The 26566-nt window shown below is 35.5% G+C and overlaps 1 long non-coding RNA gene across 2 annotated transcripts in view; it reads left to right on the top strand.

Moving 5' to 3' along the window:
* The window catches only part of LOC146394681 (uncharacterized), an 81191-nt gene extending 78335 nt beyond the window's left edge, over positions 1–2856 (top strand). For both annotated transcript variants that reach the window (XR_014835915.1, XR_014835914.1), the window contains one exon: positions 2358–2856. This is a non-coding gene — a long non-coding RNA (uncharacterized LOC146394681). The remainder of the gene's footprint in view (positions 1–2357) is intronic.
* The last annotated feature ends 23710 nt before the right edge of the window (positions 2857–26566 follow it).

Raw genomic sequence — 26566 nt, 5'->3', positions numbered from 1 at the left:
AATAAGCCTCTGTTTGCTCTTATGTGAATAGGACAGGGTTCCCCAGAAATAATCAGTGATTTTAATGTCTTTTAGACATTATTTTACACAATTGACACTATGAGTTTAGCACCCTGTTGTATAATGGAGGTATTTTCAGAGTGTAAAATAGAACACTCTAAAATTTACTTTTATAAATAAATAGTGAACAAAGTGTTTTTAATACCATCTCAGCAACAACCATTTAACTATGTTAACTAAGGAAATTCTACAACCCATATAGTCAGTTAATTAATATTATGCTGAGTAATATCATCCTTTGAAAGTCTCTATACTCCTATGAATATTTGTTAATGATTAGTGCTTGGCAAGTGAGATACTGTTAACTCAGCAAGACATTTCACATTGACAAAATATAAAGAAAACTTTGGAAATCTGAAAATTTTGTTTTAATCAATTTTACTTTAACAATTTAATCTTCCCTAAGAAGCAAAAAAAGTTAATCTTTATTTCTCCCATTATTTAAGATTTTGTGAGGAATATTTTCAGTTCCCATGTTGTTGACCAGATGTCATTTTAGTTGTTCATCATTTTAAGAAAACAGAAGTCAATTTATAAAAACGTATAGGACTTCTGCTTCTCCCCAAGATGGAGTAACAAGGTAATCCTTAAACCTGTAACCACTACAAAACCAAACAAAATAACACCATGAATGCACCAGACTATAGTCTGGAAAAACTTTCCAGTCCACTGCACAGGGAGGAAAAACCAGACAAAGACTGAAGGATTTCTCTTGAGATGAGGGTAAATAGCTGGGAACATGCATGAGCCAAAGTAAGTAGAGTTCACAGATCGGAGTATTAAGAAAATAGACATGTACAAAAAGAGAGATCTAGATATCTACTCATAGCAGCATATTTACAGTTTCCAAGCTATGGAAGCAACATAAGTGTCTATCAACAGAAGAATGGATTAAAAAGATGTGGTATTTATACACAATGGAATACTACTCAACCATAAAGAATGACAATCTTCCTTTTGCAACAATATGGATGCATTTGGAATGTATTATGCTAAGGGAAATTAAGTTAGATGAAGTATGAAATAGGTAATATAGCCAATAGTTTATAATAACTATAAATGTAGTATAACCTTTAAAAACTGTGAATCACTCTGTTTTACACCTGTAACTTGTATAATATTGTATATCCTATCTTTTTTTTAAAAAAAGCAGTTCGTGAGGTAGAAGGTAGACCAAAACCTTTTAAATATTGAAAGGAAAAATTTCAGCTTATTATCCTAGAATTAGGTACCCAGAAAAAATATCTTTGAAAAGCGAAGATGAAAGTAAAACTTTTGTCATATAAAAGCTGAAAAAATTGTCACTAACAGATTTACAAGAAATGTTGAAGAAAGTCCTATGGGCAGAAGGAAATTATACCAAGAGAAATATAGATTTACACAGAGTAACAGTGAACATTGGAAGGTATAACTACATGTGTAAATATATATTTGTATTGTTTATATATTTTTAAAATTTAATAAATTGTCTCTGGGTTTATTATATGTAGAATTAAAAAAACAAAAATACTGGGAGTGTATAATTAGACTTTTTTAAGTTTGTTATAGTATAAGTGAGATAGTATAAGTGACTTCAAAATAAATTTTAATGAGTTTTAAGTGTATACTAATATCACTAATGCAAACACTGAAGCACTAAAGTGACAAAATAAAAAGTTTTAATTAATAATATTACAAAAAGGTAAAAGCATAAAATGTACTTAATCCAAACACAGGCCTATAAAAAAACAGATAAAATAAATGGAAAACCACAAGTAATATGATAGATTTTAAAACTAATTATAATAATAATTATATTAAATATAAATGTTATAAGGGCTTTCCTTAAAATGCAGATTGTCAGATTGGATAAAAAATAATAAAGTCAGGAGTTCCTACTCTGGCTCAGTGGTAATGAATCTGACAAATATCCATGAGGATGCAGGTTTTCTCCCAGGCCTCACTCAGTGGGTTAGGTATTTGGGATTATTTTGAGCTGTTGTATAAGTTGCAGACATGGCGCAGAGCTCACATTTTTTATGACTGTGGTGTAGGCCAGGAGTATCATTTCCAATTCTACCCCTCGCCTGGGAACTTCTATATGCTGCAGGTGCAGCAATCAAAAAAAGAAAAATTGGATTTTTAAAAAAAGAACTACTTTGGAGATTAGGCCCTTGTCTGTTGCATTGTTGGCAAAGACTTTCTCCCATTCTATGGGTTGTCTATTCATTTTTTAATGGTTTCCTTTGCTGTGCAAAAGCTTTTGAGTTTAATTAGGTCCCATTGGTTTATTTGTGTTTTTATTGTCATTATTCTAGGAAGTGGATCAAACAAGATTTTGCCATGATTTATGTCAGAGAGCATTCTGCTTATGTTCAACTCAGAAACAAAAAACCCAATTGAAAAATGGCCAGAAGACCTGAATAGACATTTCTCCAAAGAAGACATACAGATGACCAAGAGGCATATGAAAAAATGATCAATATCACTAATTATAAGATAAATGCAAATTAAAACTATAATGAGTTACCACCTCACACCTGTCAGAATGGCCATCATTAAGAAGTCAACAAATAACAAATGCTGGAGAGGGTGTGGAGAAAAGGTTAACCTCCTTCACTGTTGATGGGAATGTAAATTGGTACAACTACTATGGAAAACAGTATGGAGGTACTTCAGAAAACTACATATAGAACTACAATATGACCTAGCAATCCTACTGCTGGGCATATATGTAGACTGGACAAAACTTTCATTGAAAAAGATACATGGACCCCTATGTTCATAGGGCACTATTCACAATAGCCAAGACATGGAAACAACCTAAATGTCAATTGACAGATGAATGGATGAAGAAGATGAGGTATATATATATATATATATATATATATATATATATATATACACACACAAGGGAATATTACCTAGCCATAAAAAAGACAAAATATTGCCACTTGCAGCAACATGGATGGCAATAGAGACTCTCATACTAAGTGATGTAAGCCATAAAGTAAAAGAGAAATGCCATGTGACATCACTTATTTTTAGAATCTAAAATGTGGAACAGATGATCCCATCAAAAAAAAAAAAGCAGAAAGATATCATGGCTAAGGATAGCAGTCTTGCAGTTGCCAGGGGGAAAGAAGAGGGAGTGGGATGGATGGGCATTTTAAGGGTATTTTGGATGTTATATTTGGAATAGATGGGCATTGGAACCCTACTGTATAGCACAAGGGAATGTGTGTGATTGGGTCATTTTGCTGTACAATAGAACTTGAAGAAACACTGTAAATCAACTATACTTTAATAATAATAATCATTAAAAAAGAACTAAATACTGTCTACAAGTAATGAACTTCAAATACAGAAAAAATTATGTTAAAGGATGGAGAAATATATAACATGTTAATGCTATCAAAATGAAAGTAGAAGCGGCTACATTAAAATCAAGAAAATAGAGTTCAGAGCAAATAATATTACTGCAGACAAAGAATGTCATTTAATAGTGGTAAAGGAGTCAATTCCATGGGAAGACAGACCAATTTTAATTGTTCATCCACTTAATAACATGATGGAGAAAAGTGATAGAAACACAGGCAGATATAGACAAATGCACAGATATAGTCAGAAATTTCAATATCCCTCTCTCCAGATTGATAAAAGAAGTTCACAGAAAATTAGCTGGAATATGAAGACTTGAATGTCAATATTAAATTACTTGACCTAATTGACCATTTATAAAACATTATGCCCTAGAGCAAGAGAGCATACATTGTCTGCAAGTGCACAAAAATTATTTTCTAAGATTGACAGAATTACAAGTCATGAAACGCTCTCAATAATTTCAAAGGATTCGAGTCATTCAAAAAAGTATATTTTGAATAGAAATCAGTAAAAGAAAGACAACTCAGAAAATTGCCAAATATTTGTAAACTAAATAACGCATATCTAATTCCTCAGAGTTCAATGAAGAAATTAAACAAAAAATTAAAAATATTTTAACTGAATTCAACTGAAAACACTTCTTGTCATAATTTATGGATGCTACCAAAGTAATATTTAGAAGGAAATGTAGAGAACTAGAGTCCTATATTAGAAAAGAGGAAATGACTGAAATCAATTACCTGAGCCCCCACTGTAATAAAGTAACAACAAACAACTCAAAGTGAGAAATTAGAAAGTAATTAATGTGAGAGCAGAAATCAATAACATAGCAAATAGAAATATCAATAAAACATTGAAAATGAAGGTAGTCAAAATCTGATTCATTTATTTTTGTCATGCCATATAAGTATTTTTTAGGTACATAACCAAAAAAATCAATGGGTTCCTCATACTCACGGTTTTTGCAGTGTGGGAAACTCATGTTTCTGGAAGATGTTCATTTCATTATTAGACTTTAGTATAAGGATTCTAAATTTGACAAAGTTCCTCTCCAGAAATCTGAAATATTGATGTCCATTTAGATTGGTTATGTTCATCTACACACACACTGATGAAACTGTCATCCTATTATGATTCATATCTACAACTAAACTCTTCCCAAGCCATTAAGTTCTATGGAAAAGAAATTCAGACATATTAGTGTTTGAAGTTTGGTCTCATTTGGGTGATAAATTCTTACTTATAGCAAAATGGATTGAATTAAGACATTGGGAAGAACTCATATGAAGGTACTGAGTCATTGGAAGTTACTATTGAGAGGAGTGGAGTGCAGAAAATCTTCTCATAGTATCTAAATATTTTTCAACATTTTACTAACTCCACTGCCTTGAGACTGATACATATATCCACACCTTAGACAAAGAAACATACTCTCTCTTGTCTGTCAGGTACTTTCCAAACAGTGGAAAGAAGGTCCTGAAACTAGTTCATGTTAGGAGTTAGCAAAATATTGCCCGTGGGCCAAATCTGTTCCATTGCCTTTTTTCTGTGAACTAAGAATGGTTTTTACATTTGTTAATGTTTGAAAAATAATCAAAAAAGAATGTTTTTGTAACATGAAAATTGCATAAAATTCAAATTTGATAGTTATAAATAAACTAAAAAAATTCTTTACAAACTGCCATGCTCATCATGTATGTGTTTCCCCTGGCTGATTTACATTATAAGAGCAGAGTTGAATATCTGTGATAGAGACAATACGGGTTACAATGCCTAAAATATTTCCTATATAGCCTTTAATGAAAGATTTTCTGACCCTTCATGTATATTCTCCCCAAGTCTTCCTTATCATATTGTCTTACATTCAGCAGTTTTTTGCCTGGATCTGTATCCTCAGATCATTATTTACAAAACTTTCTACACAGTGCCTAGCACGTAAATGCCTAATGGATGAATAATAACCAATAATGTCATTATGAAACAGATGATTTAGGATCACAGAAACTCCAAACATAAAACGTCAATTGTGTTTCTTGCTGCAAACAACATAGCACAGTATTTTTCTTGATGAATGTGCATGATGCGCATTAAAATGTCTGTCTGTTTTTTTCTGTATGAGAACAAGTACTTCTAGAATCCCTGGCTTGTAATTACTAAACAAAATATTTTAATATCAATAATAAGACAAGATTTTATACCTTATAAATAAAATTGTTTTGGTTACAGGCAGCCACTGGAAAAAGACAACAATTAGGAGGGAGAGTTCATAAACCCTGGGGCAAGAATTTCATTAAAAACAACGTGGAAAGTGGTTTAAGTCCTTGATGATCGCCCACCCCCACCAAGCAAACTCATTATTTCCCACAATGTTGAAGAAAATAATCATTCTGTTTTTCTTGTTGGGTGGCTCCTTTCTCATAAACATCATCACCTTTTTTTAAAACTAATATGGAGGAGGAAATATGGACAGAGGCAATAGAGGTCTGTCTTGTTTTCCTATTTCAAAATACCTGATCCTGTATTTGGGGTATTCAAAGTCCTTTGGAAGATTATAGACATATGCCTGTCCAACAGATACACAAAGGGTCTGGAATCATACACCATATCTCAGAAAGAACTAAGTAATTTTTCACAGAAGTCAGCCAGGAATGGCAATGAGCTATCTAGAGAAATTCCAGAAATATAATCAAGAAATGTCTCATTTCCCAAGTAGAAACTTGCCACCTACAGTTTTTGTATATTTTCAAGCCTTCAGAATGAGAAAGTATGTGCAAACAAGAATGAACTAGAGCAAAGCATATGCCTATTCTTTCAATCAGTTACTTTCTATCTAAAGCCTTTTAAAATTTACAGGCACACCTCATTTTGTTGCACTTTGCAAATACTGCATTTTTTAAAAAATGAACAATTATGGCAACCCTAAATTGAGTAAGTCTGACCTCATTTTTCCCACAGCATTTGCTTATTTCATGTTTCTGTGTCATATTTTAGTAATTTTCACAATTTTTCAAATTGTTCATGAGCAAAAAGATTATGACTCACTGAAAAGCTTAAGCGAAGGTTATCATTTATTGGCAATAAAGTATTTTTAAATTAAAGTATATACATTTTTTAAGCACAATGCTATTACATACTTAACAGACTAGAGTATAGCCTAAACAACTTTTATATGCACTGGGAAATCAAAAATTTGTGTGACTCACTTTGTTTCGATATTCATTTTACTGCACCAGTCAGAACTGAACTCACAAGATATCTCTGAGGTATGCTTCTATTGTGTTAGACCCAGTCACCTGTGTCTTCATTACTCTCAGAGATTTTTCACAATTGGCTTTCTTTCAACTCATATGGCATTTAATATTATGCAGACTTGCTATTAGTGGCACACTTGAGACTCTAAAGTAGTAAAAATCCTTTAACCCTAAATAGGAAGAGTTCTGATGTGGTGTGTGGATTGGACCAAGGTGACTGGATTGGAACATTTGGTGGGAGAAGCAATGAAGTTCAAAGCTGTTGGTCCTGGCTGGAATCCTCACTGGGACTCTCATTTCAGGATCTTCCTTGTCCACTTAGCTTTCGTAGAAAAGTCCTTCTAAAAAACTGTAAAACTTTTTTTTTTTTTGTTCCTGACATTGTAGCCACCTACTATAACAGTCTAGGCAAAATAATCTTCCCAGTTCAAATACAGGCTAAACTAGCTAATGAGAAAATGAGACCAGATAGGAATTTTGTAGTTTCAATTTGTATTAAGTGACAAGACAAATAATGAAATAGCAATGTTCAAAGACACAAGCTTCAACCTCACCACCAGAGGAAAGCCTTATGAAATTCTGTATATTAACAGAATAAAGTAGGGGGGGGGAAAACTATGAGCACAGAAATATAACATCAATTTCTGATTAAAATTCTCACCAAAACTACAGATAACACATAATTATTGAGGAAACAGCCAATGCTTCCAACAAATATTTCAAAATACTTTGAGAAAAATGTAAATGTGTACACTATGCTTTAGTGTCCTCATAAAAATTTATGCAGTTTCTTAACATTTTGAAAATCTAATCACACTTTATTTGAAAATAATAATAGAAGTTGGCAAAGTGGATTTTATCACAAAATTTCAGGATGTAATTATTTCCAGCATTTCTGGTATATGATAAATGCCCAATAGTTAATGGCTATCATTAGTGGTAATATAGTATTTATTATAAAGTTACTATTCAGCAGGCAGTTTATATATGCTATGTCCAATATTACTTTTGGAGCTATGACAAATTCTTGACCACCTGCAAGCTTATATCACCTGATGAAAATCTATTGTCACTTGAAATCATATGCAATCTCAGAACTGTTCATCCAGGATGACATCTCCTTAAATAAAAGCATGAAGAAAAGAAAACCACAGATCAATATCTCATATAAACATAGATGTAAAAACATCAGCAACAAAGCATTAGCAAATTCAATACAAAAAAGTATAAAATACATAAACACCAATACCAAGCAGGATTTACCCTAGATGTGCAAAGCTGGTTTAACATTAAAAAAGTAATTAATGCAATCTATCACATCAACAGCTTAAAGAAAAATCATGTGATTATATCAATAGATCCAGAAAAAGCATTTATCAAATTCCAACACCCACTTATGATAAAAACTCTCAGTAAACTAAGAATAGGGAGGACAATTTCTCCACCTTATAAAGACTTTCAATAAAAACTTGAAGTTAACAACATACTTAATGGTGAAAAAGTAGAAATTTTCCTACTAAGATCTGGTACAAGGCAAGAAATTCCCCTGTTGTGAGACATATTTTTATAATATTTTCTTAGCCTCTTTGCTGAAAACTCCATTTTGTCCTTCCTTACTTTGTCCTGTCTTCCTGTTTGAGAAACAGTCACAGTGATGGTAAATGACTTGAGGATTCTCTGAAATGCTATGCATAGATAGCTAACTCAAATGCTAATGATTCTTAAATGCCTAAAGTGTAGAGTAAAAAGTTTAACCATTTACCAGCTAAGTGACTTTTAAAATAATAAAAGAACTTACAAAATAATAAAAAAAACCCTATATCCTGCACCTACAACCCCCTTTTAGCTTGATGAAATCCTCAAGAGCACAATAAAAGCAGTGTGGTTTCTTGAGGCAGGGCTCTTGGTCCCTGAGACCTTGAGTCACCCGGTTCCCACCTTTACTTAAGATACATGTCTCTGTGTCTAGTTTTATGTTAACTTTCTTTCCTTAAGTTCCACAGCACCCGTTCTTCAGCCCCATCCTGCTGAGCTGGTCTCGGCAGTCCCCTCTCACCACTTTTTCAACATTGTGTTGGAAACCCTTGCTAATGTATTTAGGCAAGAAAAGGAAATAAAATATGTGAAGATTGTAAAAGAAAATATAAAACCATTTTTGTTATTCAATGACAGGATCATCTACATAGGAAAATTTTAAAGAGTTGATAAAATAACCTCTTGGAGCTAATAATAGATTATAGCAGGATTACATGACATGATTAATATACACAATTGCTTTCTTATATACATACAAAAGAAACAAGTACAATTTGAAGTTGAAAACACAATAGCATTTATTCTTTCTCCCCTCAAAACAATTTATATTTAGGTAGAAATCTAACAAAATATTGACAAGATCTATGAAGAAATCTATAAAACTCCGATGAACGAAATCAAAGAAGCAAAGGTAAGTGTAGAGATTTTTCATGTTCATGGTGAGACTAAAGATTGTCAACACATAATTTCCCCCCACTTCATTGATTCAATGTAAACCCAATCAAAACTCTAGGAAGTTATTGTATAGATATTGACACATTGATTGTAAAATTTATATGGATAGGCAAAAGATCCAGAACAGACAACACAATATTGAAGCATAATAGAGTTAGAGGACAAATACTACCTGACTGCAAGTCTCACTATAAAGCAACAGAAATGAAGACAATGTGGAGCTCATTAAAGAACAGACAAATAGATCTGTGGAACAGAAAGATCTATCAGAAGTAGACCCTTATAAAATTATTAGCTGATCTTTAACAAAGGAGCAGACAGAAGCTTCAATAAATAGTTATGAGACAACTAGATAATATCCACATGAAAAAACATGAATCTAGACATAGACCCTTCACTCTTCACCAAAATTAAAATAGAGCATAGCCCTAAATGTAAAATGCAAAACTATAAAAAATCCTAGAAGACAATATAGAAGAAAACCTAGATGATACTGATTATGGTGATGCCACTTTTCATTTTTTATTAAAGTATAGTTGATTTACAATGCTGTGCCAATTTCAGCTGTATAGCAAACTGACCCAGGCATACATATATGTACATTTCCTTTCTTATATTATCTTCCATCATGGTCTATCCCAAGAGACGGGATGTAGTTCTTTGTGTACAGTAGGACCTCATTGCTTATCCATTCTAAATTTAATAGTTTGCATCTACTAACCACAACCTCCGAGTTTATCCCACTCCCTCCTAAAAAGATGATGCCTTCTTATATATAACACCAAAGATATGATTCATGAGATAAATAACTGATGAGCTGAACTTAATTAAAATTAAAGATTTCTGCTCCATGAAAGACAATATGAAGAGAAAGAAAATACAAGCCAACGACTTATAAAAAAATATTTCCAAAAACCACATCTAATTAAAAAAAATTATTTTCCAAAAGCAACAAAGAACTCCTAAAACTCAATAATAAGAAAACTAACAACCCAATTAAAAAATAGGCCAAAGACTTTAACAGACATCTCAACAGAGAAAATACACACATTGCAAATAGACATATGAAATGATGCTCCTCATCATATGTCATCAGGAAAATGCAAATTAAAATATCAGGAATTTCCATCATGGCCCAGTGGAAACAAATCTGACCAGCATCCATGAAGATGCAGGTTCGATCCCTGGCCTCACTCAGTGGGTTAAGGATCTGGCATTGCTGTAGCTGTGGCATAGGCCAGTGGCTACAGCTCTGATTTGACCCCTAGCTTGGAAACCTCCATATGCTGTGGGTGTGGCTCTTAAAAAATCAATAAGATATCACTACATATTTGATAGAACAACCAATATTCAAAACATGACAACACAAAATGGTGGTGAGAATGTGAAACAATGGAAATGCTCAAATATTTCTACTCAGAATGCAAAACAGTCAGGCCTTTTTAGAAAGAGTTTGGCAGTTCTTATAAAACTAGACTTACTCTAACCATACAATCCAACAATAATACTCCTTGGTGTTCACCCCAATGAATGAAAAACTTGTACACACAAAAACTTGCGCATGGGTATTTATAGCAGTTTTATTCATAATTACCAAAACTTTGAAGTAACCAAGATTTGTTTTGGTAGGTGAATGGATCTATAAATGGTAGTGTATCCAGACTATGGAATATTATTCAGTGCTAAAAATAAATAAGCTAGCAGGACAGGAAAAGACATGAAGAAATATTAAATGCATATTATTAAGTGAAGGAAGTCTATCTGAGAACACTGAATACTGTATGATATATACTATAAGATATTCTAGAAAAAACAAAACTGTGGGGTTAATAAAAAGGTCAGTGGTCTGGAGTTCCCATTGTGGTGCAACAGAAATGACTCTGACTGGGAACCATGTGGTTGTGGGTTCAACCCCTGGCCTCGCTCAGTGGGTTAAGGATCTGGCATTGCCATGAGCTGTGATGTAGTTTGCAGACATGTCTCGGATCCTGCATTGCTGTGGCTGTGGTGTAGGCCAGCAGCTATAGCTCTGATTGTACCCCTAACTTGGGAACCTCCAACAAGTGTGGCCCTAAAAAAGCAAAAAAAATCAGTGGTCACCAGAAATGGTTTGTGAGATAAGGGGGACTGGAATAGGCAGAACTCAGATGGTTAGATGGTTTTAACATATTTAAAATACTATGTGTAATGTTATAATAATGAATATATGTCATTATATATTTTCAAAAATCATAAAATATAAAATACCAAGAGTGAATCCTAAGGGATGTCTCAAAGCAAGTTCATTTTTGCTAAAAAAAAAAAAAAAAACCATTCTAGTGAATTATATTGATAATTAAGAACACTATGCATGGGTGAGGAAGCAGAGTATATAAGAAGTATCTGTACATTCCTCTCAAATTTATTGTAAAATTAAAACTTCTCTTAAAAATAGTGTCTTAAAAATTCAGTAAGTAAAAAAACAACCTCATGAAAATGGGCAAAATTTGAAAAGACACTTTACCCATAAAGATATATGAATGACCAACATAATACTTGAAAAGATGCTAGGCAGAGAGAGACAAGATGGCGGAAGAGTAGGGGGACATGCTCGCCCTCTCCCACAAACACACACAAAAGAACACATCTACAGGATAAAAGACTTGCACAGAACAGCAACCAATTGCTGGCAGAAGAACTTAGACTCCAATAACGGCAAGAATTTCGTGACATTAATAGGTAAAACAAGAGAAAAGAGGAGAGTGAGAGAAGGTGAATCCAAGCTGGACAGGCACTCCTGAAAGGGAACTGCAGCGGAGAAAGGGATCCTGCACCCTGGAAAGTCATCTACTTGAGGGAAAGATCAACCAAACACGATGAATCTCCAGATGCAGAGAAGAGTGTAGCAGTAAGTTGGAGTTCTGAAAAGCAGATCAAGAACCGAATAGACCATCTGAACTATGGGCACAGTCACCAAAAATTGAGACGCCTGGGTGGGGGCTGGGCACCAAGACCTCGGCTCTGGATGTTAGTCCCCAGGAAAGGGCTGGGTGGGTGGGGTGGAGCAGAGACTGCTTGGGAGGTCTAGAAACTGGTCTGTCAAGTTTGACAAAGCAGAGACTGCCTAGGAGACTAGAAAGCAGAGCATCACAGGGGGAGGGAGCAATACTCTAGGGGTGGGGAAGTGGAAAGCCACATCAGAGGGAACCTGGGAGAAGAGGCTGGTCTGCCCCCGTGCTGGGGAGGGGAGAGAAGAGGGGGTGGGTCCCCATAGAATACTCCCCATGCCACAGCAAGCTTACAGGCCTGCTAGCTAGCAGAAAGCTGTGCTTCCCAGTGCATCTCCCCCCCCCACCCCCCACACCCCATATGCTCTCGCCGGACTTGGGGCTACCTGCCATCCAGGAGGGTTGGCCTCAACAATTGCCTGAAGCCTAACACCCCAAAGACTGTCCCTGCACAGGCCTGCTTGCCCTTTGGAGGGGCTACACCCCAGGGGAGAAGCACCAAAACCTGCCAGCCCCCGAGAAAAGGCCTGCAGCCCAGAAAAGCTATAAAAAGCTAGGCCAGGCCATGAATAGATCTGCCTAATTCTCAGACAGTCCTTCTGAGTTGGGGTGCCTTGGGGAAGAGCCTCTTGGATTTGCAGCAGTCCGGGTAGCTGCTCCAGCTCTCGGGGGGGTACCAGACTCCCACGGAACAACTGCACAGGACTGCCAGCTCCCTGCAGGACTGTCTGCAGCCCAGAAAAACTACAACAAACCTGGCCAGGCCATGAAAAGATCTGCCTAATTCTTGGACAGTCCTTCCAAGTTGGGCTGCCCTAGGGAAGAGCCTCTTGGGTTTGCAGAGACCCAGCTAGCCACTCCAGCTCTCGAGGGCATGCCACACTCACGCAGAACAACTGCACAGGACTGCCAGCTCCCTGCAGGACACCCTGAAGCCCAGAAAAGCTACAACAAGCCTGGTCAGGCCGTAAAAAATCTGCCTAATTCTCAGAGAGTCCTTCCGAGTTGTGCTGCCCTAGGGAAGAGCCTCTTGGGTTTGCAGAGACCCAGCTAGCTGCTCCAGCCCATGGAGGGTGCTGCACTCTTAGGGAACAGCTGCGCAGCACTGCCAGCCCCACGCAGGAGCCCCTGCAGTCCAGAAAAGCTAGAACAAGCTTGGCCGGGCCGTGAAAAGATCTGCCTACATTCTCAGGCAGTCCTTCTGTCAGGCTGCCCTGGGGAAGAGTATCTTGGGTTCTCAGTGACCCAGATAGCTGCTCCAGCCCCCAGGGGGTGCTGCACTCCTGAGGACCAGCTGCCCAACACCGCCAACCCCCTGCAAGAACCCCACAGCCTAAAAACACCAGAGCAAGCTCTGCCCAACCGAGTGAAATCTGCACCCATCGTGGTGTGGACCTCCCAGTCCTGTCTGCCCTCAGGAAGTCCTCCTTTGCTCAGAGAGACCCTGTCAGCCCCACCAACACTGCAGAAAAGCCACACTGCCTCAAAAAAGACTGACCAACAACACCAGGCCTCAGGAAACATTCCGCGGCAGTGAAAAGGCAAACACTGCCTGGCCACGGAGAGAAAAACTCCACCAGGAAAAAGAAAACAACAAGCAAGATGAAGAAGTTGAGAAACCACCCCCAGTTAAACCAACAGGAGAACTCACCTAAAGCAGTCAACAATGAAACAGATCTCTGCAGTCTGACAGACCTGGAGTTCAAAAGAGAAATAGTGAAAATACTGAAGGAATTAAGAGAAGATATGAACAGTAATGCAGATACCCTCAGAAAGGAACTAGAAAATATAAGGAGGAGCCAAGAAAAACTAGAACATTCATTTGCAGAGATACAGACTGAACTAAGGGAAGTAAAAACCAGAATGAATAATGCAGAAGAACGAATCAGTAATATGGAAGATAGAATAATGGAAATCACCCAATCAGGTCAGCAGACAGAAAACCAAATCAAAAAACCGGAAAGCAATATAAGAGACCTATGGGATAATATAAAGCGGGCCAATCTACGCATAATAGGAATTCCAGAAGGAGTAGAAAAAGATAAGGGGATGGAAAATACATTTAAAGAAATTATTGCTGGAAACTTCCCAAATCTAAAGGATACTGAATTCAAGATACAGGAAGCAGAGAGGGCCCCAAACAAGTTGAACCCAAATAGACCCACACCAAGACACATTATCATAAAAATGGTAAAAGTTAGTGATAAAGAGAGGATCCTAAAGGCAGCAAGAGAAAAGCAGAATGTTACCTACAAGGGAACCCCCATAAGATTATCAGCTGATTTCTCTACAGAAACACTACAGGCCAGGAGGGAATGGCAAGAGATATTTAAAGTGCTAAAAGGAAAAAATATGCAACCTAGAATACTCTATCCAGCAAGAATATCATTTAAAATAGAAGGAGAAATAAAAATTTTTTCCAACAAACAAAAGCGAAAAGAATACAGCAATACAAAACCCAGGCTAAAAGAAATACTGAAAGGGCTTCTCTAAACCAAAAAGAAAGGAAGGAAAGAAAGGGAGGAAAAAGGAAAAAAAAAAAAAGAAGAAGAGGAAGAACTAGGATTGAGGAAACCACAATCAGAGAGCAGTCACTCAAATAAGCCAGCATACAGATTTAATCACGAACATGTTTCAAACAAAATAAAATTAAAAAGAAAAAAAAAGAGTCATCAAAACCATAAAATGTGGGCAAGGGATGTTAGGAAATAAATAGACCCTTTTTTTTGGTTGTTTGTATGTTTCTTTTATTAATTTTTAATATAGTAATGAGGGGTTTGAACCTACAGGACCATCAGGCTAAAACACACAATTATAGGAAGGGGTTAGCATACTTAAAAAACAGGGTGACCACAAGCCAAAACCAAACATTGCATTCACAAAAAAATGGAAAAAAAAACCACTCAAGCAGATAATAATCAGAGACCATCCAACCAAAAAAAGGAAGGAAGAATGGAAAACCATAGAATGAACTGGAACACAAGGTTCAAAATGGCAATAAATAATCATCTATCAATTACCACCTTAAATGTCAATGGACTGAATGCTCCAATCAAAAGACACAGAGTGGCTGAGTGGATAAAAAGGCAAAAAACCTTCAATAGGCTGCCTTCAACTCACCTTAGGACAAAGGACACATATGGATTGAAAGTGAAGGGGTGCGAAAAAATATTTCACACCAATAGACATAACAGGAAAGCAGGAGTTGCAATACTCATATCAGACAAAACAGACTTTAAAACAAAAGACATAAAGAAAGACAAAGCAGGACACTACTTAGTGATTAAGGGATCCATCCAAGGAGAGGATATTACTATCATCAACATATATGCCCCAAATACAGGAGCACCCAGATACATACAACAAATATTAACAGACATAAAGGGAGATATTGATGGGAATACAATCATAGTAGGAGACCTTAATACCCCCCTCACACCAATGGACAGATCCTCTAGACAGAAAACCAATAAAGCAACAGAGATCCTAAAGGAAACAATAGAAAAGTTAGACTTAATTGCCATCTTCAGGACACTATATCCAAAAAAATCAGAATACACATTCTTCTCAAGTGCACATGGAACATTCTCAAGAAATCAACCACATATTGGGACACAAAGCTAACCTCAACAAATTTAGGAGCATAGAAATTATCTCAAGTATCTTCTCTGACCACAATGGTATGAAACTAGAAATCAACCATGGGAAAAGAAATGAGAAAAATCCTACTACGTGAAGACTAAACAACATGCTACTAAAAAACCAATAGGTCAATGAGGAAACCAAGAAGGAAATTAAAAAATACCTTGAGACAAACGATAATGAAGACACAACCTCTGAAAATCTATGGGATGCTGCAAAAGCAGTGCTCAGAGGGACGTTCATAGCAATACAGGCCTTCCTCAAAAAAGAAGAAAGATCCCAAATTGACAACTTAACCCTCCACCTAAACGAATTAGAAAAAGAAGAAAAAAAAAACCTAAAGTCAGCAGAAGGAAGGAAATCATAAAGATCAAAGAGGAAATCAATAAAATAGAGATTCAAAAAACAATAGAGAAAATCAATAAAACCAAGAGCTGGTTCTTTGAAAAGGTCAACAAAATTGACAAACCCCTGGCCAGACTCACTAGAAAAAGGAGAGAAAGAACCAAAATAACCAAAATTATAAATGAAAAAGGAGAAATCACAACGGATACTGCAGAAATACAAAAAACCATAGAGAATACTATGAACAACTATATGCCAACAAACAAATTTGACAATCTGGAAGAAACGGACAATTTCCTAGAATCTTACAGCCTGCCAAAACTGAATCAAGAAGAAACAGACCAACTGAACAGACCGATCAGTAGAAATGAAATTGAAGAAGTCATAAAAACACTCCCTACAAATAAAAGCTCAGGACCAGATGGCCTCACAGGCGAATTCCACCAAACATATAAAGAAGAACTGGTGCCCATCCTCCTGAAACTCTTTCAAAAGGTTGAAGAAGAAGGAATACTCCCAAAGACATTCTATGAGGCCACCATCACCCTCATTCCAAAACCAGACAGAGATACCACCAAAAAAGAAAACTATCGGCCAATATCTTTGATGAATATAAATGCAAAAATTCTCAACAAAATCTTAGCCAACCGAATCCAACAATATATCCAGAAAATTATACACCATGACCAGGTAGGGTTGATCCCAGGTTCACAAGGATGGTTCAACATACGCAAATCAATCAACGTCATACACCACATTAACAAAAGAAAAGTCAAAAATCATATAATCATCTCAACAGATGCAGAAAAAGCATTTGACCAAGTTCAACATCCATTCATGATCAAGACCCTCGCCAAAGTGGGTATAGAGGGAACATTCCTGAACATAATCAAAGCCATTTATGATAAACCCACAGCAAATATAATACTCCATGGGGAAAAACTGGAAGCCTTCTCCCTCAAATCTGGAACAAGACAGGGATGCCCACTCTCACCACTGCTCTTCAACATAGTTTTGGAAGTCCTAGCCACAGCAATTAGACAAACAAAAGAAACAAAAGGCATCCATATAGGAAGAGAAGAGATCAAACTGTCACTGTATGCAGATGACATGATACTCTACACAGAAAACCCTAAGGACTCAACCCAAAAACTCCTTGAACTGAGTAGTAAATTCAGCAAAGTAGCAGGCTATAAGATTAACATTCAGAAGTCAGTCGCATTTCTGTATACCAGCAATGAAATATTAGAAAAGGAATACGAAAATACAATACCTTCTAAAATTGCACCACACAAAATCAACTACCTGGGAATACACCTGACCAAGGAGGTAAAGGACTTATATGCCGAGAATTATAAAACTTTAATCAAAGAAATCAAAGAGGATGTAAAGAAATGGAAAGCTATTCCATGCTCCTGGGTTGGAAAAATCAATGTTGTAAAAATGGCCATACCACCCAAAGCGATCTACAGATTCAATGCAATCCCTATCAAATTACCCATGACATTTTTCACAGAACTAGAACAAACAATCCAAACATTTATGTGGAACAACCAAAGAGCCAGAATTGCTAAAGCAATTCTGAGAAACAAAAACCAAGCAGGAGGCGTAACTCTCCCAGACTTCAAGATATTCTACAAAGCCACAGTCATCAAAACAGTGAGTTACTGGTATCAAAACAGACAGACAGACCAATGGAACAGAATAGAGAACCCAGAAATAAACCCTGACACCTTTGGTCAATTCGTCTTTGACAAGGGAGGCAAGAACATCAAATGGGAAAAAGAAAGTCTATTCAGCAAGCATTGCGTGGAAACCTGGACAGCTGCATGCAAAGCAATGAAACTAGAACACACCCTCACACCATGCACAAAAATAAACTCCAAATGGCTGAAAGACCTAAATATACGACAGGACACCATCAAACTCCGAGAAGAAAACATAGGCAAAACACTCTCTGACATCAACCTCATGAATATTTTCTCAGGTCAGTCTCCCAAAGCAATAGAAATAAGAGCAAAAATAAACCAATGGGACCTAATAAAACTGACACACTTTTGCACATCCAAGGAAACCCAAAAGAAAACAAAAAGACAACTTCCAGAATGGGAGAAAATAGTTTCAAATGATACAATGGACAAGGGCTTAATCTCTAGAATATAGAAGCAACTTATTCAACCCAACAGCAAAAAAGCTAATCAACTAATGGAAAAATGGGCAAAAGACCTGAATAGACATTTCCCCAAGGAAGATATACAGATGGCCAGCAAACACACGAAAATATGCTCATCGCTGATTATAAGAGAAATGCCAATCAAAACTACCATGAGATACCACCTCACACGAGTCAGAATAGCCATTATTAATAAGTCCACAAATAACAAGTGCTGGAGGGGTTGTGGAGAAAAGGGAACCCTCCTGCACTGTTGGTGGGAATGTCAACTGGTACAGCCACTATGGAGAACAGTTTGGAGATACCTTAGAAATCTATCCATAGAACTTCCATATGACCCCACAATCCCACTCTTGGGCATCTATCCTGGCAAAACTCTACTTAAAAGAGACGCATGCACCCGCATGTTCATTGCAGCACTATTCACAATAGCCAGGACATGGAAACAACCCAAATGTCCTTCGACAGATGATTGGATTCAGAAGAGGTGGTATATATACACAATGGAATACTACTCAGCCATAGAAAAGAATGACATAATGCCATTTGTAGCAACATGGATGGAACTAGAGACTCTCATACTGAATGAAATGGGCCAGAAAGACAAAGACAAATACCATATGATATCCCTTATAACTGGAATCTAATATCCAGCACAAATGAACATCTCCACAGAAAAGAAAATCATGGACTTGGAAAATAGACTTGTGGCTGCCTGGGGGGAGGGGGAGGGAGTGGGAGGGATCGGGAGCTTGGGGTTATCAGACACAACTTGGAATAGATTTACAAGGAGATCCTGCTGAGTAGCATTGAGAACTTTGTCTAGATACTCATGTTGCCACAGAAAAATGGGTGGGGAAAAAATGTAATGTATACATGTAAGGATAACTTGATCCCCTTGCTGTACAGTGGGAAAATAAAATAAAAAAAGAAAGAAAAGAGAAGATCCTAGGCATCACTGATCATTATGTAAATGAAAATTAAAATACAATTAAATACTTCTACACAATTATTAGAATTTCTAAAATTAAAAAGATTGACCATATCAAGTTTTGGAAAGGATGTGAAAACCATTGCTAGAAATGGAAAATGGAACAACCACTTTACAAAAAAGTTTGTCCATGTCTCATAAAGTTTAGAATATATAAAACTACCAGATAATTCATCTATTACAATCCCTGGCATTTAGTCAAGAAAAAATAAAGCATTTACCTATTCAGAAATACATACATGGATATTAATAGCAGCCAAGAAATGGAAACAGCCCAAATATCAATCAATAAATGAATTTACAAAGAAATTATGATATATCTATACAGTATAATATTATTTGTTAATAAAAATTAGTGAATTATTGATACATACAGCAAGTTGGATGAATCTGAAAATAATTATGCTGAGTAAATAAAAATAGAGTAGATAATATATAATTATATTCATATAAGATTCTGTAAAATCAAAGTAATAAACAATGACAGAATGCAGATTAGCGGTTGCTTAGCCATAGGGCATGGGAAGATTCAGGAGCAAGTGTTGACAAAGGACACTAAGGAAACTTTTGTGTGATGGATTTATCTATTGTCATAATTGTGATGAAGTTAGAAGATGTACACATATGTCAAAATTTATGAAATTGTGTAATTCAAATGTACTGTTTATTGTATGTCAGCTATTGCTCAATAACTTTTAAGAAAATAGACATGCAGACAAAAATATGTTACTCAAGTCAAATAATTGTAGTGAGCATGACAGATAGTTTGGGTCATACATTCACCAAGGGTGAGTGTAATACTTTTTTAGTGAGTTAGACAATAGGATAGAATTTATAGAGACTATGTCTCTTGAGTCCTCCATCCTGAAGGTCCAAGATTAGCATGCATACTTAGTGGTTAAAGAAACATACTGTACTTTCTATATAATAATCTTATCTGTTCGTTTTATAATATTAACCAAACAAGATATTGAGGATGGAGCAAAGAGGTCTAAATGAAATTCCTGTAATGGCTAGAAAAGAGTTTTGGGGATTAGAGCACTAAAAGGTAAAATTTCACAGAAGTGATTATCCAAATCAACATTGCAGGACTTATGATGAATTAGTTTCAGCTAATGTTTATCATATGATTACTGCATGCCAAAGAATCTTTAGGTATTTTAGAAGTGCTATGCCACTGAATCCCTTTAATATCTGAATAAAGTAGATTAAAAATTATTCTTATTTTGTATATTAGAAAATGAAGTTTAGGAAGCTTTAATAATTTGTCCAAGATCACTCAGCTATGAATTGGTGGTTCTGAGATTCCAAAAGAGTTTTGTTTTATTTTGCTTTGCTTTTATTTTCTGATTCCAAAGTCAAGTTTTAATTAGCATGTTACACTGATTCTTTACATAGTAATCTATTAGTTTATAGGAAATTCAGTACTAGCAATATGTATTTCTCATTCATATGCCTTATTATTTTTTATTGATGTCATCATTATAGAGATTATTGACTTATTACCATATTTTATTGAATTATCATGCACTTCCCATGGTCAATTCTGGCTAAATACTTTACATGATGCTTCCAAATGCTTATTTTTTCATTGTCATCCATTGCTATATTTATAGGTACTTTCTAACATATTAGTATAATTTATATTTTTAAAATATCACTTAAATCTTGCTTACTGTAACAGATCAGCTAAAGCATATCAGTTGAAAATATCTTGATTTTCTAAATAAATGCAGTGGTATGGTACAAAGTCATAAGAATACTGCCACTATAGGATACTGTAGAATAATATGCCATATGGGCTATTAACAAAGATCTGTCTACAAATTTGATTTCATATTTTTTTACTTGTTCTTTCATAAGAATATATATATATATAATATATGCACACATAAATGTTTTTCCTATATTTGTAAAAATGCGTATAATGCTCAAAAATAACATTTATAAGACATATAAAAAAGGTTTTATCCAATTTCTAAATTTAAAACCTGTTGGCAGGACTAGACACTTTTAACTAGGATTCAGAATATGCAGAATTTGTGTTATTACACTGACCTGGCATCTATCATTCATGTGACTTTTGGTAAATCATGTAACCACTGGGAATACAATTGTATCATCTACAAAGTGATGGTACTCATTTAATCATTAAGGATACTTCCAAAGCTCTATTATAAAATTCCTTGCTTGAATACAATTAAATTACTCTTTTGTATTTATCTCCATGATTTTTTCTGGGGAGAGAAGTAAATAGATAGCAGAAAAGAAGGATATGAAACTCATTTCTTCCCACAAATACATCAAAAATATATCTACATGTGGGACAATTCTCACAGAATACCTTACTGAACACTGGAAAAGTATATTAGATACCAAGAAGTGCAAGAAAAATCTCCACATCACTGGGTAAGACAAAAGAAAAAATAGTTAAGGTCCATGCCCTTGGGAGGAAGTTGTAAGCGGGAAAATTTCCCATACCCTGGGAAGCCCCTTCGTTGGCAGGAGGTCTGCTGAGACAGAAGAACTTCAGAGACATGGAAAACAGCAACTAGTTGAAAGCAGACAGAACAGAGAGTTATCAGCTATTTTCTGCAATCTATAGCCTAAGATGCATGCCTGCCAACATGTGCAGGAACTTGGTCCTGAAACTCAGGCCTCAGAGGACAGACTTGGAGAGGGGACTGGGGTTGGCTACATGGAGATTGCCTGAGGGGGCTGGAGTGTGGTATGGACTGCAAGTATGTGGAAGAAGTCTGGGCCTGCCATAAAAGCAAAGTGCCATTGCTAAGTGACACACAAAGGGAATGGTGGGGCCTCACTTTTGGCATGCTCAAAGAAGGTGTGCACTACTATTGAAATCCCACAGTTAACACATGAACAAAGGAAGGAGTGAGGATAACCATAACAATTTCTTTCTCAGTGTCAACTCTGCAAGCTCTGGGGTGAAGCCACAGTTTTTTCTATGGCTGGGATGGGTCAGGCCTTAGGAGTTGTGGGGCTTTGTGGGTGCATGCATGTGGAGGCTGGACCAGAATCTGGGCTGATTCCATAAATCCTGCAGTAGGTCCAAGTGCATGATTACTGAAGTCCTGATACCCAACTTCAGTGGATAAGTACCTAAGGATCTGTGCTGGTAGCCTTGTGAACATAATACCCAAGGGAAACCAAGGCCAGTTGCTTGCATTCCCATAGGTAGGTTCAAGGACAGTGTAAAAAAAACAGTGCCTTTTTTGAGCTCACACAGGCAACACCACATAATGAGCTCCCCAGTGGACAGTTCTGGTGAAGGAATACTCTCCAGCAGGAGTTCTCCAGACCTGTAGCTGACACTGCAGCTCAGAAATAATCTGGGGGTTCTACTCCAACAACTAGGGAGTAGACCCTGCCCTAAAAGGACAGCAAAAACTATACAGCAAAGAGGAGGCCCTTCTCAATATACAGTGCAGACCATGATTAAAACACCAGTCACAATCCCTATCAAAGAGATGGCAGACATCCATACTGAAAATAGACCTTGCACCAAAAATATTAAACTAAAATAGACTACACATGGATGCTCCCACATAAAAAAATAGCCTTCCAAGAACAGAGTAGATAATTATTTCTCCTAAACTCATAGAATAAAAGAAATGTGAGTCAAATGAAGAAGCAGAGGAAACATACCCTGTTAAAAGATTAAGAAAATTCCCCATAAGTACAAAAAAAAAACAAACCTCTTCAGTCTAATAGATACTGAATTCAAAAAGGAGATAATGAAAATACTGAGGGAATTAAGAAGGGCTACTGAAAGAAATGCTGATTATTGTAAAAAGGAGCCAGAAACTATAAAGAGGAACCAAGAAAAACTGGAAAACTCACTCACCAAGACAAAAGTGGAGCTAAAGGCAAAGAATAGTAGAATGAATAATGCAAAAGAATGAATAGGCCATCGGGAAGATAGAGTAATGAAAACTACCCAATCAGAAAGACAAATGAAAACAAAACAACTGAAAGCAATATAAGACATATATGGGGTAATTAATGTAAAGTGTCCCAATCTGCACATAATAAGGATTCTAGAAGAAAAAGAAAGAGAAGAGTGGCTTGGAAATATACTTGAAGTATTTATGGCTGAAAACTTCCCAATCCTAAAGAAGAAAATAGATATCCAGGCACAGGAAGCACAGAGGGTCTCAGTCAAGGTGAATCCAAACAGACCACACCAGGACATAATATAATTAATGTGGAAAATATTAAAGATAAGAGACAGGATTCTAAAGACAGCAAGAGAAAAACCAAGGGTTAATTACAAGGGAAACTTCATAAGGCTGAGATGATTTATCTACAGAAATGTTGTAGGCCAGAAGGGAATGGCTAGATATATTCAAAGTCCTGAAAGGGAAATATCTGCAGCCTAGGATACTCTACCCAGCAATATTATCATTTAGAATAGAAGGCGAAATAAAGAATTCCAAGAGCAAGCAAAAACTAAAAGAATATAGCAACTCTAAACCTACACTAAAGGAAATATTGAAATTATCTTCTCTAAAAAGAAGATGAGCATGAATCTACAGGAAAAAGAAAATCACAGTTGGAACGTGAGTCACTTAAGCCAGTACACAGAATTTTTTAAAAATAAAAATTCTGTGAAAAGTGATGATAACCACGATGAATAGCAAAAGGATGAACATGAAGATATAAAAGAGGAAATCAAAATCATAAAATAGGAGGGAGGAGAGTAAGACAATGTAGTTTTCTTTTTTGTTTCCAGAATGTGTTTGAGCCTATATGACTACCAGTATAAAGCAAGGAGATATAGTAAGGGATTAACATACTTGAAAAACAGGGTAACCACAAATCAAAAACATACAATAGATTCACAAAAACCAAAAACAAGTGAACAAAAGCATAACACAAAAGAAAATTATCAAATCACAAAAGGAAAAACAGAAAGAAAAAGAAAGGAACTAAGAGGAAATATAAAACCAACAGGAAAACAAGGTTTAAAATGGGAATAAATACATATATATCAATAATTACCTTAAAAAACAATGGAATAAATACTCCAATCAAAGACATAGTGGCAGATCAGATTAAAAAAACAAGAGACTACATTATGCTATCTACTAAAATATCCACTTTAGAGCAAAGGAAATGTATAGATTGAAAGTGAGAGGATGGAAAAAGATACTTCATGCAAACAGAAATGATACAAAAGCAAGAGTTGCAATAGTCGTATCAGACAAAATAGAATTTAAAACAAAGGCTGAAAAGGAAAATAAATAATACTATATAAAGATAAAAGGATCAATAAAATAATAGGATAGTTCACTCATCAACATATATGTGACCAATATAGAAGTACTCAAATACATAAAACCAGTAGTATCAGACATAAAAGGAAAAATTGACAGGAATACTATAATAGTGGGGAGATTTTGACACACCACTAACATCAATTGACAGAACTTTGAGAGAGACAGAAAGGCAAGAAGGCAGTGGAGAGAATAAATTATACAATAGAACAGTTAGACTTGATATTTTCAGGGCATTACATCCAAAAAAAGGAAACTACATATTCTGTTCAAGTGCACATGGAACATTCCCTTGGATTGACAAAATACTAGTGCACAAAGCAAGCCCCAATAAATGAGTATAAAAATTTCAAGCATCTTTTCTGACCAGAATAGCATGAAACTAGAAATCAACCACAGAAGAAACAAGAAAAAATGACTACATGGAGACTAAGAAACATGCTACTGAAAGATGCATGGGTTAACAATGATATCAAATAAGAAATTAAAAAATACCTTGAGACAAATGACAATGGAAACACAAACATACAAAAATCTATGAGATGCAGCAAAAGCAGTTCTTAGAAGGAAATTCATAGCAACACAGGCCTTCTTCAATCTTACCCACCACCTAAAACAAACAAACAAACAAAAAAAAAGAATTAGAAAAAAGAACAAACAAGACCTAGAGTCGCAGAAGGAAAAATTTTAAAGATAAGAGAGGAAATGAATAAAATAGAGATTTTAAAAACAGTTGAAAAAATCAATAAAACAAAGGATTGGTTTTTTGAAAGGATAAAAAATTTGACAAACATATGGCCAGGCTCACCAAAAAGAAAAGGGAGAGACTCCAAATAAAGAAAATAAAAAATAAAAGAAAAAATAACAACAGATAAGGCAAAAAATATTTAAAAAAGAGAATAGTATGAAAAATTATATGCCAACAAATTTGACAACCTAAACAAAATGGACAAGTTTCTAGAAACATACAATCCATTAATACTAAATCAAGAAGAAATGGATAACTTGAACAGACAAATCACTGGGCATGAAATAGAATCTATACTCTCTACAAACTACAAACAAAAGTCCAGAACAAGGTGGCTTCATAGGCAAATTCTACCAAACATACAAATATAAACTTATAACAATCTTTCTCAAACTCTTCCAAGGGATGGAAGAGGAAGGAACACTCTCAAAGAATTTCTATGTAGCCAACTTCACCCTGATCCTCAAATCAGACAATAAAACTACCAAAAAAGAAAATTACAGGTCAATATCTTTGATGAATATAGATGGAAACATTCTCAAAAAATATTAGTAAACCAAATCCAACAACACATTAAAAAAATCATACAATACAACCAAGTTGGATTCATTCCAGGGCCACAGGGATGGAAGGAGGGTTCAATATAACACAAATCAATCAATGTGATACATCACATCAACAAAAACAAAATTATGGCCTTGCAAAATGTATTTGAGTATATTCCATTTTCTTTAATTCTTTAATGATTTGAGAAGGATATATATTAGATCTTCTTTATATGTTTGGTAAAATTCCCCTGTGAAGATGCCCAGCCTTGGACTTTTACTTCCTGGGTGTTTTCTTTTACAAATTTAATTTCATTACTATTGATTTGTCTGTTCAGATTGTCTTTTCTTGATTCAGTGTTGGAAAGTTGTGTGTTTTTAGAAATTTATTCATTTCTTCTATATTGTCCAATATATAGGCATAAAATTTTTAATAATATTCTTCTATGATTATTTTTTGTATCAGATATTTGATATTTTTCATTTCTTATTTTATTTATTCAGGTCTTCTCTGTGTTCCTTTTTTAAATTGTTTTTTTATTGTTATTTCCCCAACACACTTTTTTTTCCACTGCACAGCATGGGGACCCAGTTACACATGCATGTATATATAATTTTTTCTCCCATCGTTGTGCTGCATTGTAAGTATCTAGACATAGTTCTTGGTGCTACAC

This window comes from Sus scrofa, chromosome X, assembly GCF_054392235.1.
Source record: "Sus scrofa isolate SSC_HxYL_T2T_F1_AM1 chromosome X, Sscrofa_HxYL_maternal_Yorkshire_Landrace_v2.0, whole genome shotgun sequence".
NCBI classification, from domain to species: Eukaryota; Metazoa; Chordata; class Mammalia; order Artiodactyla; family Suidae; genus Sus; species Sus scrofa.
The sequence above is the reverse complement of the archived record's forward strand: the minus strand, read 5'-3'. Positions and strand labels throughout refer to the sequence as shown.